This window comes from Loxodonta africana, chromosome 23, assembly GCF_030014295.1.
Source record: "Loxodonta africana isolate mLoxAfr1 chromosome 23, mLoxAfr1.hap2, whole genome shotgun sequence".
NCBI classification, from domain to species: domain Eukaryota; kingdom Metazoa; phylum Chordata; class Mammalia; order Proboscidea; family Elephantidae; genus Loxodonta; species Loxodonta africana.
The window spans coordinates 73,950,720-73,970,006 of NC_087364.1; the positions used below are offsets into that span (position 1 = coordinate 73,950,720).

At 41.6% G+C, this 19,287-nt stretch overlaps 1 non-coding gene across 1 annotated transcript; it reads right to left on the minus strand.

The window, feature by feature from the left end:
- Positions 1-3,716: 3,716 nt before the first annotated feature.
- On the minus strand, positions 3,717-3,831 carry LOC111752311 (small nucleolar RNA SNORA26). Its single transcript, XR_002787276.1, has one exon. It is a non-coding gene; the product is annotated as a small nucleolar RNA SNORA26 (small nucleolar RNA).
- Between the last annotated feature and the right edge of the window lie 15,456 nt (positions 3,832-19,287).

The window sequence follows — 19,287 nt, forward strand, 5'->3', positions numbered from 1 at the left end:
CAGGACACCGTTGATGGTCCCCAAACCATGATAGACAAATACGGTAGCATTCCCAAGGTGGTATCTATGGTATCTTAAGAAATTTGACTTCTCCTCTTAAAAATATTAACACTGTATAGTAATAAATTCTGAAGCCAATGTTATTGTGTTGAATCTTTGGACATATCATCTTTGCACATTCTGAATTTCACATACAGAATTTTCTTAGCAATACAGTAGTCAAGACTGAAACACACTTATCCTATGACAGTATTTACCACGATCCACTAAGTCGAATGATTTCCCTCTTCTCCAACGTTTGTTATCACATAGTGCTTTATATCCATTAAGTATAAAATCTAGAATCCCTTACTCCAAAAATAAGTATATACGAGAAAAATGAATCAGAAAGATCGAGCAATTTGCCCAAAATAAGTAATAAATAAGATTTACAAGGAACTTTGAAACTTCGGCAGTTTCTGAGTCTCTTGACCCACGGTTTCATACTGAAGCTGTGTTATTCATTCAGTCATTTCTTCAGCAGATACGGAGATTTCTTTTTTATCCGTGACAGCTACAAAGGTAAATAGGACGTGCATCAGATCCCCAGGAATTGTGTAGTCAGAGGCAGAAAGAAAGTGTGTGAAGAACTGTAACATAGGGCAGAAGGTGTTAAGTAGATAAGAGTCAAGAGCAAGGCATCATATGAGCTCAGCTTCTTGCTAGAAGAATCGGGAAATGCTTTAAACAATTGGCATTTACAATAGGTCTTGAAGAATGGGTGAGATTTCTGTGGAAGAAGGTATTCCAGGAGGAGGAAACGTATAAACGAGAGTCACAGATAAGGGAAGTATAGAGAACATTTGGTGAAGGGAAGTCTAGGAACCCAAAAAGGTATTGACTCCATAGCATGAGGGTGCTGAATAAAGGGCCGTTGCAGGATTTTGGGAGACCTGGTGGCACAGTGGTTAAGAGCTCGGCTGCTAACCAAAAGGTCGACGGTTTGAATCTACCAGCTGCTCCTTGGAAACTCTATGGGGCAGTTCTACTCTGTCCTATAGGGTCACTATGAGTCGGAATCAACAGCAATGAGTTTGGGATTTTTTGGTGAAGTCTTTTGACTGGAAGTGTCACGTGCTTTGTTGGAATATGGGAACATTGTTCTGTCGGTACTGTACTGGGGTAATTGTGAAGTGAAAAGACCAGAGATGGCACCCCAGTTGGTAGGTTACTACAATAGTCCGGACAAGACTTAATGAAGTTCTGAGTTAAGATCCTGATCTTGGGAGTAAATATGAAGACAACTGATTCAAACTCTCTTTGGAGAAGGGAACGAATCTGTTCCCTGTCAAATGCAGTTTGACACCATTGTCAATCATTGCTGTCTTAGCAGGGGTGCATTTTATGAGATTGGCTCCAATTAAAGTATCGTCCCTTATTTACGAATATTACAGCTTTTCTGAAAAAATGTGAAATAACAGGAACTATATTTTCATTTGGGCAACAGGTAATTGACCCCACACACTCTGCACTCATGTGAACACTTTTTATTTATTTTTTTAATTGTACTTTAGGTGATGAAGTTTTATACAGCAGATTAGTTTCTCAGCAAACAATTAGTATACATATTGTTTTGTGACTTTGGTGGCCAACCCCATGACACGTCAACACTCTCCCCTTCTCGACCTTGGGTTCTGCGTTACCAGCTTTCCTGTCCCCTCCTGCCTTCTCATCCTTGTCCCTGGGCTGGTGTGACCATTTAGTCTTCTTTTGTTTTGTGGGCCTGTCTAATCTTTGGCTGAAGGTTGAACCTCAGGAGTGACTTCAGTCCTGAGTTAAAAGGGTGTCCGAGGCCATACTCTCGGGGTTTCTCCAGTCTCTGTCAGACCAGTAAGTCTGGTTTTGTTTTGTTTTGTTTTTGTGAGTGAGAATGTTGTTCTATATTTTTCTCCAGCTCTGTCCAGGACCCTCTATTGTGATCCCTGTCAGAGCAGTTGGTGCTGGTAGCTGGGCACCATCTAGTTGTGCTGGACTCGGTCTGGTGGAGGCTGTACTACTTCTATTAGTTCTTTGGACTAATATTTCCCTTGTGTCTTTGGTTTTCTTCATTCTTCCTTGCTCCACATGGGGTGAGACCAGTGGAGTATCTTAGATGGCCACTCACAAGATTTTAAGACTCCAGATGCTACTCACCAAAGTAGAATGTAGAACATTTTCTTTATAAACTGTTCCGCCAATGGAGCTGGATGTTCCCTGAGACCATGGTCTCCACAGCCCTCAGCCCAGTAATTCAGTCCCTCAGGGAGCTTGGATGTGTCTATTGAACGTCCATGACCTTCCCTTGTACAGGTTGCGCTAGCTTTCCTAGTATTGTGTACTGTCTTACCCTTCACCAAAGTTATCTATTGTCTATAGTAATGTTTTTAAATTAAAACTATTGCTATTTATCTATTATTTATTGTCCACTTAACATTTTTCCATCCCCACCCCTCCCCTCCTTCGTAACCATCAAAGATTATTTCTTTTTGTGTGTAAACATGTTCATGAGTTTTTACAGTAGTGGTCTCATACAATATTTTGTTCTTTTGTGGTTGACTTATTTCACTCAGCATAATGGCCTTCAGATTCATCCATGCTGTGAGATGCTTCACAGATTCGTTATTGTTAAGAACTCCTTTTAAATTTAAAGGAAAATACAAATCTCAATTGTATTCTAAGAATTATGGAGGAATAGCATGGAAATTGACATAAAAAATAATTATCATCTTGGCTCAAAAAACACAGAGTGTAACTAACTGGGGGCCTTTGTGAGTAATACAGTACTATAAAATTTCTTTCTGATTTTTGCTAACCATTTATGAGGAAAAACATAGAACAGCCCAAATAAAAATAAGGGTTAGCTTAATATCTATAAATATTGGAGTTCTGAAGAGTCCTGAGAGATCACTAGCTCAGACCTGTTATTTTATAGAAGGAGGTGATCAGGTCCCTTTGAGGTCAAATAATTTTCCATTCACATAGCTGCTTATATATATGCCTGGGTCTACAACTCCTGGCCAACGCATCTCATTTTTGACTGGACACTGGGTACCAGTGTTCTAACGTCTTGCTGCACAAAATGTGGTCCAGGAGCATCCGTGTCTGCTGGGAGCTGGTTAGAAAGGCAGACTATCAGACCTCACAGCCAAACCTGCTGAACGGACCCTGATTCTAACGAGACCCTCAGGTGACGGGTCTACACGTTGAGGTAGGAGAAGCACTGCTCGCGAGGTTGTCGTTGGCCTCATACCTTGCACTTGTAAGAGGTATGACGCATTGGCATTAACGGGGTTAGTTGTGCTACGTTTGGTTCCCTTATGCCTGCTGAAACCAGGGGTGCACTGAGACACGCCCCCCACATGGTAACCCATCTAACGCCTCAGCTCCCAGTGCACTCAAGTTCTCCTTCCTCACCTACTGACTGTGAATCTGTAACTATCCAGGAAAACTAATGAATTCAAGGAAATAAATACTTCTAAGAACCTGAAGAATTTTATTCACTTACTCAAGGCTCCAAGCCTGAAAAGAACTGGAGATTTGTTACTCTCCAAAAAAATTTAGTAAAAACACTTTGGTTTTGATCATTTGCAACACACTGAGTCATCTTAAATTTTAATCTTCTAACAGTATATTTTTGAATATCTGATTCCTAAGAGAAAATTTGGTGATGTTGGTTGTCTTTTTTTTTTTTTTCTCCCCACTGTGACTCCAGACAGGATCCAAAGAGGAGTTGCAGAATCTCTTCTCTGGGTTTTGTGGAGACTTACCCTCCTGTGCAGCCACCTTGGGCACTGCATCAGCCTTACAAGGCACAAGGAAGGGTGCTGGTTGTCTTTGGAGACTTGTGAAATACAGAATACTTAGATAAGTTATTAGAATTTTGAAGGAAATATTACAGTGCCATTATTTCCCTTAAAAAGCCGTGGTGCTGTAAGCATTCGGCTGCTAACCAAAAGGTCAGCAGTTTGAATCCCCCAGTGGCTCTGTGGACGAAAGATGTGACAGTCTGCTTCTGTAAAGATGACAGCCTTGGAAACTATGGGGTAGTTCTACTCTGTCCTACAGGGTAGCTGTGAGAGTTGACTCGATGGCAGGTGTTATTCCCTTGGAAGTGGTTCTTAATCACTTAAATATAAACCTGTAATTTATGGTACTACACCTAGGTCTACTTATTCTAAAGGTAGCGCTAACAGCAGCTGAACCAGATCCCCAATTTCAAAACCTGTATTGAACACAATGAGGCACTATGCTTACCAGCTCATCTCATTACACTACAGGGTGGCCACATTCTTTCAATTTTTTGAATTCAGAAAATAATGAAGTGTCTTTTATGGTTTTTTGAATATCTTTTATCAACATACCAGGGCCCTGTTGCTGGAGTGGTTAAGAGCAAAGGCTGCTAACAAAAAGGTTGGCAGTTCAAATCCACCAGCCACTCCTTGGAAACCCTATGGGGAGGTTCTACTCTGTCCTATAGGGTCACTACTTGGAATTAACTCAACAGCAGTGGGTTTTTAATTAACATACTTAATGCTAATGTTTAACCTATACAGCTATTTGTTATTATCACTAATATTTGAACCCAAGAATTAGACAGACATAGGATTTAGAATCTTGAAGCATTTTAAAATACTTTCATAAGTCGTGTGTGAAAAGATGTAACACTAGAAACACATTTGTTTTCTGGAAAATATGAACACCTGACTTTCCACTGTGTAACATTGCCAGGTACATCTACAGCCTTCTTCCCGGTTACCCTGATATCGTCTAACACATGAAATCTAGAGTTACCTCTGTCTTCTGTCTTCTTAGGGTGGATGAGTTCTCCAGTTAGAAGTGTCCATGTGGAACCTTACATTTCTAGGGAATTAAGGTTACTGCCAAGATCCAAGTAACTGCTTCTTTTCACTGATTTGAAACCTGGGGCAGCCAAGTTTTCATTCTATATTACCAGACTTTACAGTACTGTATTTGAGTTTTAAGCTGAGATCTCATAGGATCTCGAAACTACAATCTTCATTATTTTTCCAAGGGATGTACGGTACAGAAACCGAGAAATGTACTTTTGCTGAGGTTAGGGAGAAAAGGAACCACAATGTTGTTTAATTACAGTTTTTGGAAAAGGACCTTATCCACAGGCTCCTCCAGAATCCTGAGTCAAGGGTTTTGCTCATGTACCCTGTAAATTTTCCACGTACCTCTAGCACGTTTTTAGGTTGACAGCTAAAATTTTATTACAAGTTCAAAGATTTGCAAAGGATATTGTAAGGATAAGCAATATATTATAAATATTGACATTTAAAAGTAAAACTGTTACTTTAAGATATTTTTATGATTGTAAGCCTGTTATTGATCTCACATTATTTTAAATTACTACAAAAGTATGTATTTAACTTTATAAAATTCTTCTTGATTGAGTCATCCTTACAGTTACTTTTTTTTTTAATTAATTTTTATTAAGCTTCAAGTGAACATTTACCATTCCAATCAGTCTGTCACATGTAAGTTTACATACATCTTACTCCCTTCTCCCACTTGCTCTCCCCCTATTGAGTCAGCCCTTTCAGTCTCTCGTTTCGTGCCAATTTTGCCGTCTTCCCTCTCTCTCTATCTTCCCATCCCCCCTCCAGTCAAGAGTTGCCAACACACTCTCCAGTGTCCACCTGATTTAATTAGCTCACTCTTCATCAGCATCTCTCTCCCCTCCGCTGACCAGTCCGTTTCATGCCTGATGAGTTGTCTTCGGGGATGGTTCCTGTCCTGTGCCATCAGAAGGTCTGGGGAGCATTGCCTCCGGGATTCCTCTAGTCGCAATCATACCATTAAGTATGGTCTTTTTATGAGAATTTGGGGTCTGTATCCCATTGGTCTCCTGCTCCCTCAGGAGTTGTCTGTTGTGCTCCCTGGCAGGGCAGACATCGATTGTGGCCGGGCACCAACTAGTTCTTCTGGTCTCAGGATAATGTAGGTCTCTGGTTCATGTGGCCCTTTCTGTCTCTTGGGTTCTTAGTTGTCGTGTGACCTTGGTGTTCTTCCTTTGCCTTTGCTCCAGGTAGGTTGAGACCAATTGATGTATCTTAGATGGCCACTTGTTGGCATTTAGGACCCCAGACGCCACATTTCAAAGTGGGATGCAGAATGTTTTCATAATAGAATTGTTTTGCCCATTGACTTAGAAGTCCCCTCAAACCATGTTCCCCAGACCCCAGCCCCTGCTCCGCTGACCTTTGAAGCTTTCATTTTATCCCGGAAACCTCTTTGCTTTTAGTCCAGTTCAATTAGACTGACCTTCCTTGTATTGAGTGTTGTCTTTCCCTTCACCCAAAGCAGTTCTTATCTACTGATTGATCAATAAAAAACCCTCTCCCCCCTCCCTCCCTCCCCCCTTTGTAACCACAAAAGTATGTGTTCTTCTCCGTTTTTTCTATTTCTCAAGATCTTATAATAGTGGTCTTATACAATATTTGTCCTTTTGCCTCTGACTCATTTTGCTCAGCATAATGCCTTCCAGATTCCTCCATGTTATGAAATGTTTCAGAGATTCGTCACTGTTCTTTATCGATGCTTAGTATTCCGTTGTGTGAATATACCACAATTTATTTACCCATTCATCCGTTGATGGACACCTTGGTTGCTTCCAACCTTTTGCTATTGTAAACAGAGCTGCAATAAACATGGGTGTGCATATATCTGTTTGTGTGAAGGCTCTTGTATCTCTAGGGTATATTCCGAGGAGTGGGATTTCTGGGTTGTATGGTAGTTCTATTTCTAACTGTTTAAGATAACGCCAGATAGATTTCCAAAGTGGTTGTACCATTTTACAATCCCACCAGCAGTGTATGAGAGTTCCAATCTCTCCGCAGCCTCTCCAACATTTATTATTTTGTGTTTTTTGGATTAATGCCAGCCTTGTTGGAGTGAGATCGAATCTCATCGTAGTTTTAATCTGCATTTCTCTAATGGCTAATGATCGAGAGCATTTTCTCATGTATCTCTTAGCTGCCTGAATATCTTCTTTAGTGAAGTGTGTGTTCATATCCTTTGCCCACTTCTTGATTGGGTTGTTTGTCTTTTTGTGGTTGAGTTTTGACAGAATCATGTAGATTTTAGAGATCAGGCGCTGGTCTGAGATGTCATAGCTGAAAATTCTTTCCCAGTCTGTAGGTGGTCTTTTTACTCTTTTGGTGAAGTCTTTAGATGAGCATAGGTGTTTGATTTTTAGGAGCTCCCAGTTATCGGGTTTCTCTTCATCATTTTTGGTAATGTTTTGTATTCTGTTTATGCCCTGTAATGGGCTCCTAGGGTTGTCCCAATTTTTTCTTCCATGATCTTTATCGTTTTAGTCTTTATGTTTAGGTCTTTGATCCACTTGGAGTTAGTTTTTGTGCATGGTGTGAGGTATGGGTCCTGTTTCATTCCTTTGCAAATGGATATCCAGTTATGCCAGCACCATTTGTTGAAAAGGCTATCATTTCCCCAATTGACTGACCCTGGTCCTTTGTCAAATATCAGCTGCTCATATGTGGATGGATTTATATCTGGGTTCTCAATTCTGTTCCATTGGTCTATGTGCCTGTTGTTGTACCAGTACCAGGCTGTTTTGACTACTGTGGCTGTATAATAGCTTCTGAAATCAGGTAGAGTGAGGCCTCCCACTTTCTTCTTTTTCAGTAGTGCTTTGCTTATCCGGGGCTTCTTTCCCTTCCATATGAAATTGGTGATTTGTTTCTCTATCCCCTTAAAATATGACATTGGAATTTGGATCAGAAGTGCATTGTATGTATAGATGGCTTTTGGTAGAGTAGACATTTTTCCTATGTTAAGTCTTCCTATCCATGAGCAAGGTATGTTTTTCCACTTAAGTATGTCCTTTTGAATTTCTTGTAGTAGAGCTTTGTAGTTTTCTTTGTATAGGTCTTTTACATCCTTGGTAAGATTTATTCCTAAGTATCTTATCTTCTTGGGGGCTACTGTGAATGGTATTGATTTGGTTATTTCCTCTTCGGTGTTCTTTTTGTTGATGTAGAGAAATCCAAGTGATTTTTGTATGTTTATTATATAACCTGAGACTCTGCCAAACTCTTCTATTAGTTTCAGTAGTTTTCTGGAGGATTCCTTAGGGTTTTCCATGTATACGATCATGTCATCTGCAAATAGTGATAGCTTTACTTCCTCCTTGCCAATCTGGATGCCCTTTATTTCTTTGTCTAGCCTAATTGCCCTGGCTAGGACTTCAAGTACGATGTTGAATAAGAGAGGTGATAAAGGGCATCCTTGTCTGGTTCCCGTTCTCAGGGGAAATGCTTTCAGGTTCTCTCCATTTAGAGTGATATTGGCTGTTGGCTTTGCATAGATGCCCTTTATTATGTTGAGGAATTTTCCTTCAATTTCTATTTTGGTAAGAGTTTTTATCATAAATGGGTGTTGAACTTTGTTAAATGCCTTTTCTGCATCTATTGATAAGATCATGTGGTTTTTGTCTTTTGTTTTATTTATGTGGTGGATTACATTAATGGTTTTTCTGATATTAAACCAGCCTTGCATACCTGGTATAAATCCCACTTGATCATGGTGAATTATTTGTTTGATGTGTTGTTGGATTCTATTGGCTAGAATTTTGTTGAGGATTTTTGCATCTATGTTCATGAGGGATATAGGTCTATAATTTTCTTTTTTTGTAATGTCTTTACCTGGTTTTGGTATCAGGGAGATGGTAGCTTCATAGAATGAGTTGGGTAATATTCCGTCTTTTTCTATGCTTTGAAATACCTTCAGTAGTAGTGGTGTTAAGTCTTCTCTGAAGGTTTGGTAGAACTCTGCAGTGAAGCCGTCTGGGCCAGGACTTTTTTTTGTTGGAAGTTTTTTGATTACCGTTTCAATCTCTTTTTTTGTTATGGGTCTTTTTAGTTGTTCTACTTCTGAATGTGTTAGTTTAGGTAGGTAGTATTTTTCCAAGAATTTATCCATTTCTTCTAGGTTTTCAAATTTGTTAGAGTACAATTTTTCGTAGTAATCTGAAATGATTCTTTTAATTTCATTTGGCTCTGTTGTGATGTGGTCCTTCTCGTTTCTTATTCGGGTTATTTGTTTCCTTTCCTGTTTTTCTTTAGTCAGTCTAGCCAATGGTTTATCAATTTTGTTAATTTTTTCAAAGAACCAGCTTTTGGCTTTGTTAATTCTTTCAATTGTTTTTCTGTTCTCTAATTCATTTAGTTCAGCTCTAATTTTTATTATTTGTTTTCTTCTGGTGCCTGATGGATTCTTTTGTTGCTCACTTTCTATTTGTTCAAGTTGTAGGGACAGTTCTCTGATTTTGGCTCTTTCTTCTTTTTGTATGTGTGCATTTATCGATATAAATTGGCCTCTGAGCACTGCTTTTGCTGTGTCCCAGAGATTTTGATAGGAAGTATTTTCATTCTCGTTGCTTTCTAAGAATTTCCTTATTCCCTCCTTGATGTCTTCTATACCCCAGTCCTTTTTCAGGAGGGTATTGTTCATTTTCCAAGTATTTGATTTCTTTTCCCTAGTTTTTCTGTTATTGATTTCTAGCTTCATTGCCTTGTGGTCTGAGAAGATGCTTTGTAATATTTCGATGTTTTGGATTCTGCAAAGATTTGTTTTATGACCTAATATGTGGTCTATTCTAGAGAATGTTCCATGTGCACTAGAAAAAAAGTATATTTTGCAGCAGTTGGGTGGAGAGTTCTGTATAAGTCAATGAGGTCAAGTTGGTTGATTGTTGTAAGTAGGTCTTCCGTGTCTCTATTGAGCTTCTTACTGGGTGTCCTGTCCTTCTCCGAAAGTGGTGTGTTGAAGTCTCCTACTATAAATGTGGAGGTGTCTATCTCACTTTTCAATTCTGTTAAAATTTGATTTATGTATCTTGCAGCCCTGTCATTGGGTGCATAAATATTTAATATGGTTATGTCTTCCTGATCAATTGTCCCTTTTATCATTATATAGTGTCCTTCTTTATCCTTTGTGGCGGATTTAAGTCTAAAGTCTATTTTGTCAGAAATTAATATTGCCACTCCTCTTCTTTTTTGCTTATTATTTGCTTGATATATTTTTTTCCATCCTTTGAGTTTTAGTTTGTTTGTGTCTCTAAGTCTAAGGTGTGTCTCTTGTAGGCAGCATATAGATGGATCGTGTTTCTTTATCCCGTCCGTGACTCTCTGTCTCTTTATTGGTGCATTTAGTCCATTTACATTCAGCGTAATTATAGATAAATAAGTTTTTAGTGGTGTCATTTTGATGCCTTTTCATGTGAGTTGTTGGCCATTTCATTTTTCCACATACTTTTTTGTGCTGAGATGTTTTTCTTAGTAGCTTGTGAGATCCTCATTTTCATAATGTTTAACTTTATGTTAGTTGAGTCATTACGTTTTTCTTGGCTTTTTTCTTGAGTTATGGAATTGATATTCCTTTTTGTGGTACCTTGTTATTTACCCCTATTTTTCTAAGTAAAAACCTAACTTGTATCATTCTATATCGCCTTGTATCACTCTCCATCTGGCAGTTCAATGCCTCCTATATTTAGTCCCTCCTTTTGATTATTGTGATCTTTTATCTATTGATTTCCATGATTCCCTGTTATGTGTATTATTTTGTTTATTTATTTATTTTTTGGAATTAATCTTAATTTGTTTGTTTTTGTGCTTTCCCTATTTGAGTTGCGTTGATATCAGGACGTTCTGTTTTGTGACCTTGTATTGTGCTGGTATCTGACATTATTGGTCATCAGGCCAAACAATCTCCTTTAGCATTTCTTGCAGTCTTGGTTTAGTTTTTGCAAATTCTCTAAACTTGTGTTTATCTGTAAATATCTTAATTTCGCCTTCATATTTCAGAGAGAGTTTTGCTGGATATATGATCCTTGGTTGGCAGTTTTTCTCCTTCAGTGCTCTGTATACGTCGTCCCATTCCCTTCTTGCCTGCATGGTTTCTGCTGAGTAGTCTGAACTTATTCTTATTGATTCTCCCTTGAAGGAAACCTTTCTTTTCTCCCTGGCTGCTTTTAAAATTTTCTGTTTCTCTTTGGTTTTGGCAAGTTTGATGATAATATGTCTTGGTGTTTTTCTTTTTGGATCAATCTTAAATGGGGTTCGATGAGCATCTTGGATAGATATCCTTTCGTCTTTCATGATGTCAGGGAAGTTTTGTGTCAGGAGTTCTTCAACTATTTTCTCTGTGTTTTCTGTCCCCCCTCCCTGTTCTGGGACTCCAATCACTCGCAAGTTATCCTTCATGATAGAGTCCCACATGATTCTTAGGGTTTCTTCATTTTTTTTAATTCTTTTATCTGACTTTTTTTCAGCTATGTTGGTGTTGTTTCCCTGGTCCTCCAGAAGTCCCAGTCTACATTCTAATTGCTCGAGTCTGCTCCTCTGACTTCCTATTGTGTTGTCTAATTCTGTAATTTTATTGTTAATCTTTTGGATTTCTACATGCTGTCTCTCTATGGATTCTTGCAACTTATTAATTTTTCCACTATGTTCTTGAATAATCTTTTTGAGTTCTTCAACAGTTTTATCAGTGTGTTCCTTGGCTTTTTCTGCAGTTAGCCTAATTTCATTTGTGATGTCTTTAAGCATTCTGTAAATTAGTTTTTTATATTCTGTATCTGATAATTCCAGGATTGTATCTTCATTTGGGAAAGATTTTGATTCTTTTGTTTGGGGGGTTGGAGAAGCTGTCATGGTCTGTTTCTTTATGTGGTTTGATATGGACTGCTGTCTCCGAGCCATCACTGGGAAACTAGTTTTTCCAGGTAATCAGCTAAAAAAAAAATGCAGTCAGATCCCTATCTGAATTCTCCCTCTGGCTCAGGGTATTCGGATGTTAATGGAGCCGCCTGTGGAGGGTGGGGGAGGGATCAGAGAGCTAGGAGTGTAGCACCTCAGAATATAGAGCTGATCCCCGCGTTCACGCTCTGCCCAAGTCTGCCAAAATCCCAGCGGGACGGCTCCCCAGCTGGGCCGCTGCTCTCCCCGCTCCAAGACCAGTCACTTCCTCTCGGGGACTTCTCCCTCTGGCGCACTGCTCTGCTCGCACGAACTGGGTGGGCGTCTCCCGCACGAACGGCTGGGCCCGCCCCCGGGGTCTATTCAGGGGAATATAACTGGTCCCCGCGCTCACTCCCCGCCCGCGCCCGCCTCAATCCCAGCGGGGCGGCTCCCCGGCTGGGATGCTGCTCTCCCCGCTCGGAGACCAGTCACTTCCTCCCGGGGACTTCACCCTCCGGTGCGCTGCACCGCTCGCGCGAACTGGGTGGGCGTCCCCGGCACGAACAGCTGGGCCTGCCCCCGGGGTCGCTTTAGGGAAATATAGCTGATCCCCACGCTCGCGCCACTCCCGCTTCCCCCCAAACTCCCGGCGGGACGGCTCCCCGGCTGGAACGCTGCTCTCCCCGCTCCAAGATCAGTCACTGCCTCCCGGGTGCTTCTCCCACCGGCTGCGCCGCCACACCACCCGCGCCAACCAGCTAGGCTCCCTCCCGGGATGAGTTCAGGGGGTAGAGCTGGGCCCCTTGTCTGTGCCGTCTGCCCCCAGGGCTCTGCCCCAGATCGGGCTCCGAAGGTCACCTGCCTGGTACGCTGGCTCCTGGTTCTGAAAACGATCGCTGTCTGCCTGTATTTGTTCGTTCTCCATCTCTAAGTCTGTGTTTATTGTTCAGAGTTCGTAGATTGTTATATTTGTGATCGATTCACTTGTTTTTCCGAGTCTTTGTTGCAAGAGGGATCCGCGGTAGCGTCCACCTAGTCCGCCATCTTGGCCCCGCCTCCTTACAGTTACTTTTGGACACTACTATTTAAAACAACATAAATATATTGCAAATTTTGATAATTATGAATCACAAAGGTTAAATTTTATTGACAGTGCATGTCCTGATGGGATGAATTAATATCTAACTTTTCCTTTAGATTTAATGAATAAAAGGTCCATTCAAAAATAATTTGTCTGTGTATTGGTTCCTATTTACTTTTTATTAATAAGAGGTAGAAAACATTAAACATTTAAGATGAAATAAGGTGAATCTTTGCTGCATTATAATGAACATTTCAAACAGTGTGATAAAATCATGGAATTTTGTCTACTATATCCTGAAATTTTCAATAATTTAAGAAAACATTCTAATTATATTTAAAAGAATTAGTGACATTAGCCTACACTACTTTGGCCACCTAAAGGTGCTTTTCTTCCCAACTAATTATGTGGCCCAGGGATAGGTTTCAAGAAGAGCTGAAAAGAATTGCTTATATCTAAGTGCACTGGGCGAGGGGGCACTTTTCACAGCCAACCTTTCTTACCAAAGTTGTTTTTGCTTGGCTTTGGTGAAACTGTGCTTCAAATGCCTACTTTGACAAAGCCAGCGCATAAAGAGAACCATCAATCCCAAACTGACTTACTCCCATCACTGCATTCAAGCTCGTATTTGAACTTGGAAAATTTCACTGTGATCTGAAATACCATGTTCTAGGACTTTGAGAGGAGTATTTCTAAGGCAGGGAAGCGCAGGAAGCCCTGTGAACTTGCCTACAAAATGGAAGAAAGTAGGCAAATCTTATGGAAGTTGGGTTTCCTGAAGATCATTCATCCCTCAAGTATCTCTAGGGTACTGTTCTAAATCACCAAAGCAGGTCATCCAGAATCCTGTTTACAACCCGGGTAAGGGTGCCTGGGGTCAGAGGGCTGGGCCTCCAGAAGTCAGATCTGAGACAAAGGCCATGCTCCCCTCCGACAGCCCACCTCCACCCAGGAGGTCAGGGTGTCAGAGAGAGGATCCTAAGAGCCTTGGAACACAGGAGAGGGAAGTCTCTGAATACAGTGTTAGCGGTGTCCTTGTGGTTCTTCGTGACTATGTCCCTGTGGAACTCTTCATGACACCCTGACCAGAGGGACCCCAAATTTACCAAGCCCCGCTATGTAATGAAGTCTAAAGCAGACCTGGAATCACCAAGAAGAAAGCCCTCCTTCAATTTTCAGATCCGGGCAGCAGTAGGGTGGCACTGTGGTTAAGAGCTACGGCTGCTAACCAAAAGGTGAGCAGTTCGAATCCACCAGGTGCTTCTTGGAAACCCCATGGGGCAGTTCTACTCTGTTCTATAGGGTTGCTTTGAGTCGGAATCAACTTGACAGCAACAGGTTTGGTTTTTTTGGAGGGGGGTTGGCAGCAGTAGGAGAAGGAGCCATAAAGACTGAGTTTGGGGGTTCAGAGAGGGCTTCATTTCTTAAACTCTTTGTAACTAACATGGTTGAAACGCCAAGCCAACTGCTGTTCCTGTCCCCAAATCCTCGTTGTCTGTACAACTCGTGGACAGAGGGGAAAAGAGATAATCACTTTTACTATTTGTGCCCTGATCGTAGTACATTGGTAGGAAGAGATGACCCTATTTGATAGAAAGAGGTATTTTTCCTTGGTTTTAATGCTATTATTCATGACTCAGATACACACAACTAATACCAGAGTTTGTTTTGTTTCTGTATTAGACCTTTGAAAACGTTTGTCAAACCGTCTGTAATTTGATTCTCCACATTGATCATGAAGCCTCTCAGTAGCATGTATGTGTAGTCTGTATTGTTAGCCTTAGTTATTCATGTCCTAAGTGCTTCCAATGCTAACTTCATAGGCACACTCTTAATTTTGCATGTTCCCCAGGTGCCCAGGGTTCCTACAGCCACCCCCACCCTTCCCGCACGCTAGGAGCACTGTTGGACGGGCAGCAGAGGAAAGAGTGAGCGTCCTATGGGTCTGAGGGCACATGGCCTGATGGCGTATAAGACCCTGACTGCATTTCAATCAAAAATCTTCATGAACTGTGCACCTACTTATTATTATTTATGCCTCGTCTGGCTTTTATTAGTGCAGAAGCAGCTAAGCTTTTAATGAGCAGAACTGTGTATCCGTATACTATAGGACAGAGTAGAATTGCCCCCATAGGGTTTCCAAGGAGCAACTGGTGGATTCGAACTGCTGGTCTTTTGGTTTGAGCTCTTAACCACTATGCACAATAGCCCCTTTCAACACACATTAAGATGTTAGAGGATCTAAGGCCAAATTATCCCCTCCGGAGTGGTAAGACTAAACCCAAAGGCAGCCATAAAAAAAACTGCCGAGATACTATCCTTATCATGTTTCCAGGAAAATTCAGAACTTCAAGGAGAAGATCTATATGCTAAAACCCATGGTATTAAATTTGGAATAAGGTTAATATTATTGTCACAGGATGGTAACAGGTTTGGTTTTTGTTGATAACCCATGAAAAAAAAAAAAAAAAGCTACTGCCATTGAGTTGATTCCGACTCACAGCAACCCTATAGGACAGAGTAGAACTGCCTCATAGGGTTTCCAAGGAGTGCCTGGTAGATTTGAACTGCCAACCTTTTGGTTAACAGCCACACGCTTAATCACTGTGCCACGAGGGTGTTGTTAGGTGCTCTCAAGTCGGTTCCAAATCGTAGTGACCACTATGTACAAAAAGAATGAAACACTGCCCAGTCCTGTACCATCCTCACAACTGTAGTTAATGTTTGATCCAGTGGGCACTGTGTCAGTCCATCCACTGGGGGTCTTCCTCTTTTTCACTGACCCTCTACTTTACCAAGCATGATGTCCTTCTCCAGAGACTGGTCCCTCCTGATAATAAGTCCAAAGTATGTGAGACAAAGTCTTGCCATCCTTTCTTCTAAGGAACATTTTGGCTGTATTTCTTCCAAGACTGGTTTATTCTTCTGTCAGTCAGTGGTACACTGAATATTCTTAGCCAACACCACAACGTAGTAGTAATAATAATAAACCAAAAACCAAACCCATTGCTGTTGAGTTGATTCTGACTCATAGAGACCCCATAAGACAGAGTGGAACCACCCTGTAGGATTTCCAAGGAGTGGCTGGTGGATTTGAACCGCCAACCTTTTGGTTAGCAGCCAAGCTCTTAACCACTGCATAACTAGAGCTCCGTTTTTGAGACATATGTCTTCAAAAGTTCAACGCTGCTCTTGTGGAATAGTTTTTTTTTTTTTCTTTCTCTCTTCTCCGAAGGCCATTTATGCTAATTGTTCATTGTTACCAGCAGTATGAAAATCAACACCTATCATTTACAGTGTGTATAAACTACAGTTTTTGTTTTGTTTTGTTTTGGGGAAAAAGATCATAAAACTCTGCTTTGACTCTTCTTCTTTTGATTTATTTCTACCATCTTATGTACTACTTCTCTAGTGTCCCCCGCCCTTTCCTTTTTGCCATCTTCTGAATTGATTTCTTCTTCTTCTTTTCTTATCTCCACCCGCACCCCTTCTGTTCTTTGGAAGAAATTATCTGTGTCACCGTTTCAGAAGTTACCCTAGACATTCGATAGGATTAGTTAAGAAAGTCAGTATCTTGATGCTCCAGCCAAACAATGCCAGAACTTTAGAATATATTAACTATAATTTTCACTCTGTCACAGAATATATTCTATTTTGACCAGTATTTTAGTTCTATCTTGTTTCTTTAACCACACAAATTAGACACCGCTATGAGTCGGAATCGACTCGACGGCACTGGGTTTGGTCTGGTTTGGGTTTATTGTTGTTATACGTAGTCAATGTTTATTTAGCTTTACCCACATATTTCTCAATTTCTTTGCTCGCAATTTCTTCTTGCATTGCAGACCTGTAACTACATGATCCCATGAATTTCCTGCCTAAAGCAGTTTTTTCATTTCTAAAATTTTATTCAATTTTTCCTCAAGCTGCATGATTTAAAACAAAAAAAAAACCACTCTTACTCCTTGCTTACAAACTTTTCCTTTTTCTATAAATATATCAAACATGCTTACTTTATATTCTGTGTCTGATAATCTTTGTAGATCTGATTCTGCTGCCTATTGTTTTGGGGGATTCTCACTCCTGGCACTTTATTTTCTCATGTGTTGCTGGGGTCGTGTGCGTATGCGTGTTGGGGACCTGTATGCACAACCGTGTTTTACTGTGAGCTTAGGTCCCTCAGAACTTACCTAGACGAGCCCTCTGAGGCCTGGGCAGAGATTGCCCACTTCCGGAGATTTCCATCGCCCCGCCCACTTGATTAAACAAACATTCGTAATTAATAGTCTTTACTTTCGATTTTTCAGCTGATGCAAATTCATACAAAAAGCCACGTGAGGGCCAGGTGGTACGCAGTTACACGTCCTCGAGTGAGACTTCTGCCACCGTCCACGCAGCACCGAGATCAGAACTGGTGTGTAGGTTGATGGCCCCTCTGCAGGGCAGCTTGTTTTCCAGTCACCCTTACCTGAAAGGAAAAGCCCTTTTGGATTCCCGCTTTAGGCAGGAGTCTCTTAAGAAGACTTCCAAGTTCGTGTGGGCCCAAGACTTTGTCTCCCGTCCTCCACGATCAGAAAAACTCAGAGAAGTCCCAGGTTTCCAGGTTTGGGTCAGAGAGCTGGCTTTGATTCTCCTTTCCCAGGGTTGCCGCTTTTGCTTTGTTTTTGATCTCCGCAGATGACTTACTTTTGTGCCATCTCAGTAATGCCTTTTAAGTGTTTTGTTACATTATCTATAGCATTTTGGTTGCTTTCACTGAGTGAATCTCTGGTGGCCTAGTGGTTAAGCTGCTCACCAAAAGGTTGGCAGTTTGAATCCACCAGGGGCTCCTTGGAAGCTCTATGGGGAAGTTCTTCTCTGTCCTATAGGGTTGTTATGAGTCGGTTAGGGTTTGGATTTTGGTTTAGCTCAACAAACTAGAAGCAATAATCCATAGAGATGGGTGCCATCCTCCGGAACGCGGTGTGGGCACGGAATCAGAGACCTCTATATACCACTGTGTCTTCTAGAAGAATGAGCAGATCAGGGAACTAAGGGATGGAAACAGGAGTGCCCCTGCTTACCATTACTCCAATGACCTGGTGACGGAAGGTTTGCTTCCCATCTCTGCAACTCTGGGCTTTGCAGGGTTAGAGATCCTGGCCCCCAAACTCAGTGCACGCCTCATCAGAGAATGCATTAAGGGCCCCATTAAATTACAAGCTACAGATGCCACCAATGCACTTTGAAATCCTTGTGCCTGGGTACCATCACACAAGAAAAGGAGTCACCTTACTGTCAACCACCAAGGGCAGCAGAGGCAATAGCGGAGGGTGAGGGGAATTTGAATGAATGGTGGAGAGAGACAAGGAGTACCAGTTGTGACCTCAAGGCCAACAGCAGTGATGGGGCCCTAATATGTCCCACTAACTTTCTCAGTTTGCCCTCAAGAGGAGAAGTCCATTGGAACTCTGGTAGCCAGCTTCCCAGATGACCCCTGCCTCCTGATATCCACACCCTGTGGGGTCCCCTCCCATACTGTATCAAGGTTGGTCTGTGCGACCAATAAAATATAGCAAAGGCAATGGCTGCAACTTCTAAGATTAGGTTATAAAAGACTATGACTTCCCCTGCAAAAATGAAGAAAACCAAAGACACAAGGAAAATATCAGGCCAAAGGACCAATTGGGCCACATGAACCACAGCCTCCACCAGCCTGAGCCCAGAAGAACCAGATGGTGCCCAGTTACCACCACCGACTGTGCCGAGACGGTTCACAATACAGGGTCCTGGACAGAGCAGGAGAAAAATGTAGAACAAAATTCCAATTCGCAAAAAAAGACCAGACCTCCTGGTTGACAAAGACTGGAGGAATCCCCAAGACTATGGCCTCTAGACACCCTGCTAACTCAGAACCGAAACCACTTCCAAAGTCCACCTTTCAGTCAAAGATTAGACAGGACTATAAAACAAACAATAACACACATGAGGAACGTGCTTCTTGGTTCAATTAAGTATACGAGACCAAGTGGGCAACACCTTCCCAAAAGCAAAGACAAGAAGGCCGGAAGGGACAGGAAAACTGGATGAATGGACACGGGGAACCCGGGGTGAAAAGGGGGAGAGTGCTGACACGTTGCAGGGATTGCAACCAATGTCACGGAACAATTTGTGTATAAATTTTTGAACGAGAAACTAATTTGCCCTGTAAACTTTCACCTAAAGCACGATAAAATACTGACTTCTGTTTTGGATTCTCTCTGTCTCTCTCTCACTCGTCGTCTATCAGACACTTGTAAATTTGCTCATCGATGTGAGGAAATTCAGGCAGCTTACAAAGAGGCCCAAGTGAAGAAGAGGCCCAGCCAATGAGAAACCGAGGCCCACCAGCACCCACATGACTGAGCCTGGAAGCAGGTTCTTATCCCCAGAAGAGTCTTGCCATGATGTCAGCCCTGGCCAACAGCTAGACTGTAGCCTCAC